The following is a 5,202-nucleotide window of genomic DNA, read 5'->3' as shown; positions in this document are numbered from 1 at the left end:
TTCTGTTCAATGTAGAACAACAACAATAACAAAATTTGAGAGGACCCCAGAACCTTCTTTTAAAAGCTACTCAATGAAATAAGGAGAGAAGGCCAGCGCAGTAAGCATGTTAGACAAAATCCTCAGGAAAATATCATAAAAGGAGCCTTAGCTCTCTGGCCCAGGAGCCCACGTGGAGATTTAGCCCTTCTCTTGGGGGCGGGGCGGGGGGGAAATGAGACCAGTAGACCTGAGCTTTGTTTTCAGGAACTGGGTTTCAAGCCACAGGGCAGCAAAAGGAGAATATCTGCAAAGCCTGTAATTGATGCCTCTTTGTTTGGAATCTTGCGCCCCTGGTCACTTTCATATCACCTTCTGATAAGAAACAAGCAAAATGAAGCTGTCATTTGATTTCACTCTGGGCCCACAATTTCCTTTTCATTTATTTGTTTGTTTGTTTTTGACCATACTCTCAGCATGTGGAAGCTTCCGGGCCAGGGATCAAATCCTAGCCAGAGCTGCAACCTACGGCAGCAACACCAGATCCTTAATCCACTGCGCCAAACCAGGATCAAACCTGCACCTCCACAGAAACAAGCCGATCATTAACCCACTGTACCACAGCAGGAACTCCTGGGTCCACAATTTCTGCCATAAAGAAAGTACCTAAAATCAAGGAAAACCCTTCTTTTGGTGGGAACAACTTCACTGCAAACCCTGCTTTCTGCTCCCAGCCACTGCCTGACTAAGCCCAACTATGGAGCCCAGGACCTTTCAGACAACTCCAGAACCAAAGCTGGAAGCAAGGTGGCTGGCAGTGTCTAGACACTGTCTGGGTACTGCGTTTGAACGGGAACAAAGGGCATGTGAAGTCCTTCTCCCCATCTGTCTCCTGAAGTGCTGAAATTGCCACCTCCCTGCAAGAAAAAAGAATTAAAGCATGTTTGGCCTGAGAGAGGCATTGCCAGCTAAGACAGCCCCAGGACTCTGAGTGCAGGGACAGACCCCCAGAGTGTGCCCTAGAATGACATGCATATGCCAGCTAAAGACTTCTCTGAGGCAATCTCGTGCTCACTGCCAGAGGAGAATAAGGGACAGGGACCCAACTGGAGAGACAGTGGTTAGGACGAGACCCTTGACACCAGATGGCCTAGGTTTTAATCTCCACTGCAACCTCCTGTGTAACTTCAGGCAATTTCCTTTAGTCTGTCTGTGCTTCAGTTCCCCCCCCCCAGTAAAATGAGGCCAATGGTAGTGTCTACTTCATAACGCAGTTATGCAAATTAAATGATAATCCATATAGGACACTTAGAAGAGCCCCTGGCACATGGTGAACACAATAAAATGTTAGCTCTAAGTATTAATCCTGGGGGAGAGGAATCTAGAAGTGCTCATACATACCTACACCCTAAAGCCACCCTGGTCAAGGATGCTTCTCTTCCCAGGAGCTGGGAGCAACAAACTTCCCCTCTGATGAAGTCGTCTGAGAAAATAAAGCTCAGGTTCAGGGGGCTAGGATTTCCTTCTTGGGCTTCTGAGAGCACCTATGGCCCATACCCGGTTCAGCATGGACCAAGACCACTTCTCTCCTGAAGTCTGGTTGATATCAGGTGACATCCATTTTAACTAGAGCTTTATCACCTGCAAATAGACCTCCTCCATGAGTTCCACATGCAGTCCTTATCACAGTGGTGCAATAATTCCCATTTTCAGATGGGAAGACTGAGGCTCAAAACAGTCAACTTCACAGAGCTTGAAGTAGATAAGTTGGGATGCAAATCAATTCTGCCTCCAAATCAATGCCCTTGCATTTACGTAAGAGAGACAGATGTGTTTTTCTTTCTGATGTCTGTTTGGCGGTCTCCTGTTTTCTTCTCTGATTTTCATTTCTCTGATCCCTTTCTTCTTCTTAAACCTTATATTCCCCACAGTCCATCTACAACAAAAGAAAGGGCTTAGGACAAATAGCAGCTCAGGTGATAACTCTGACGAGGGATTGGGTTCTGTATGCAGAGATGCAGGGCAGTTTGTTATTCCAGGAATAAGAGCCGAAGGGCTGGTCAAAATAGAGAAGCAACCACTGCAAAAAGCAGTCCCTTAGCCACCCTGTCCTCTGTTCCATGTCCATTCTATCCTCATTACAATCCTTTGTTCTAATCTTTCCCCGGAACCCACTGTTCATTCTAAGGGGAGAGAACAGAAAGAAATGAGGTGGTAGGGGCTCCTTTCAAGGGAAGAGAGAAGCAGGTCATGCCCTGGGCAGAGAAGTGGCTCTAGCAGCTGCAGAAGAGAAGCCCCACACTGTATCCTGCATCAAGGGAATTGTCCGTTTAGAAGAGGGAAACAGGGGCTGTTGCCTCTCAGGGCCTCTGAAATGGCAGTTCAAGCTACAAACCTCATCTTTTTCCCTCCCCACAGTAATGACCAACTACTACTAACTGGGCAGAGAAAGAGCGCCACCTCCTGGCCAGACACGTGTTTAGGACCAATACAAGTATTTGATAACCAAGTCACACCTTTTTTAGGGCAAGATTAGCACATTCTTCAGTGCCTTTCACCTCAGTCGCCGGCAGTCCCCTTCTAGGCCTTGGAAAGTAGCAGACTCTCTTGAGCTATGGCATAAGGAGGCTGCCTCTTCAACTAGTCTGGTCCATTTGGCCATGCTTAGCTGGCAACTATCTAAATAATGTCTTGAATTTTGCCATTATTTTTTTTAATAACCAGGAAGGAAAAGAGTTGATACTAGTAAGAAGGTAAAATTCTCGGAGTTCCTATGGTGGCTCAGTGGTTAACGAATCCAACTTGGAACCATGAGGTTGTGGGTGATCCCTGGCCTTGCTCAGAGGGTTAATGATCTGGCATTGCCATGAGCTGTGGTGTAGGTTGCAGACACAGCTCGGATCTCGTGTTGCTGTGGCTCTGGCATAGGCTGGTGGCTACAGCTTCGATTAGACCCCTAGCCTGGGAACCTCCATATGCCACGGGAGCGGCCCAAGAAATGGCAAAAAGACAAAAAAAAAAAAAAAAAAAAAAAGGTAAAATTCTCATAAACTTAGGACAATGGAGGCAAAAGTAAATCATTTAGCTTTGACTGGCCACCCTGCATCCTCCAGCAGCCAAGTCTGTGCTTAACTGTGGAGGAAAAAAGTGTCATGAAATGCATTCTGAGGTGCTTGAAATAGAGCAACAAAGGATATGCCTAAAAGGCAAGATGCAATTAGGGATCATATAATTTGATCAGAATATCTTGGATAACATGTAAGTCTATTCTGTCTCTCAAGTCACTCTGCTTCTATATGTGTTCAAAAGTATAACAAAAGCACAGCAGAAGTCGACAGAACATTATAAATCAACTACTTTAATAGAAAAAATTTAATGATCATCTTACCAATAAAATTTCACTGTACAAACATTTTTTAAAAGGTATATTACAATTAAAGCAAAGGCAGCAGTGTCTTCCAGGTCCATGGTACAGACCATGTGGTAAATGTTTAGATCCTGTTTTCCCCAGTGTTAGTATCAGGTGACACCATCAATACATGACCAGAAAGGAGCTAGTGGCAATATGACATGCGGAGACAATGTGGGGAACAAAGACCAGAATTCAAATCCTAGCTCTCTTATTTGAAAGCTTTATGGCTTTTAAAAATGTCAGATTAAATCTCTCTGGTCTCAGTTTTCCATTTGCAAAATAGGATGCTAACAATTCCTGCCAAACCTACCTCCCAGAGATGATATAAGGCTCAAATGAGATGAAGTTTAAAAAAAAATAGAGAAGGAAACTAATGTTTAGTATGTATGTGCATGTGCTGCCATAGGCTAAGTACTTTATACATCTTGTCTCATTTAATCCCATGAGAAATACATTACTACCTGCAATTTACAAACTAGGACATTTGCAGAAGTTACATAAATTTTCCGAAGGTCCCTCGGGTTATAAGTGGTAGGGAGAATACAAATTTAGGAGTACCTTACTTTTCAAGACAATATTTTATAAACTATGAAGTGCTATTGGAAACGTGTGAACAATGACTTCTAAGTGAGAAGTTAGGAACAGTATATTTTCATCTTACTACTTCCCTTGCTCTTTGCCCCAGACCTCAGATCCTCTCTCTACCCAACCCCTCAAATGTGGCTTCTGGAAAGTTCCAATATGGGTCATCCATACTTCTCTGTGGAGGAACTTGCAGTGGAGGGCTTTCTATGAAAGTGCTTGCTTTTTTAGTTTTCTCCCTAGAGGGCAAGAGAATAACTTCCCTCTAAGGGAATTTCCAACAAGGAGCTGGAAGAGAAGCCTGTGGTTCTGAGAACAGACGTGTCCTCATAGTTCCTGAAGCCACATCACTTAAGGCTCTGGGATGTTGATATTATGGACCATCAAAACTATTCTTCCTTCAGTGCCCCCTTTGTCCCCATCAGAGACAGAATGCCAGACTGGCTGCACTGGCAGTGAGTCCCAAGGTAGAATTCTGTGTCTTCTATTATGCATCTGCCAACCTCTCAGAGGCCTTGAGTTTCATACTAGGGCTACAACTGACTTTCTCCATCTCTACCTGCTAATCCCAAAGTAACCTAATAGTCTTCATCTCAACACTTTGTATCACTCGATAGTATAATCTTCCACACAGAGGCCAAAACTAAATCCACAGTGTCTGACACACAGAAGGGACTCAATGAACATTTATAGAGTTCATGCACTGAACAAACACTGATTGAGCATCATCAAAGGGTCAGGATTTGGCAACAGATGAAAGACGGGGATAGACAAAGGCTAAGTATGTGATGTAACATGCAGTAATGAATATCAACAAGAACGTTAAGCAGGGAGTGAGTAGTGAGGCAGAAGGTGGTGAGTGATGAGTGATGAAGTGGAGAGGTCTGTTTTAGATAGAGTGGTCAGGATAGGCTCCTTCAAGGAATTTATATTCGAGCCCACATGAGACTGAAGCCAGGGCATAAGACATGAAGACAAGTGGAAAGAAAGTTTTCCAGGCAGAGGGAATGCCAAATACAAAGACCCTGAGGCAGGTCCAAACTTGGGAATTTGAGTCCAAACAAGGCCAAGGACACCACAGCAAAATGAGCAAAGAGAAAGGTAGTAAAAGATGAGGTCTGCCACCTACACCACAGCTCATGGCAACGCCGGATCCTTAACCCACTGAGCGAGGCCAGGGATGGAAACTGCAGTCCTCATGGATGCTAGCCAGATTCATTAACCACTGA

Source organism: Sus scrofa, chromosome 7 (assembly GCF_054392235.1).
Source record: "Sus scrofa isolate SSC_HxYL_T2T_F1_AM1 chromosome 7, Sscrofa_HxYL_maternal_Yorkshire_Landrace_v2.0, whole genome shotgun sequence".
Taxonomy (NCBI): Eukaryota; Metazoa; Chordata; class Mammalia; order Artiodactyla; family Suidae; genus Sus; species Sus scrofa.
This window is presented reverse-complemented; position numbering follows the sequence as displayed.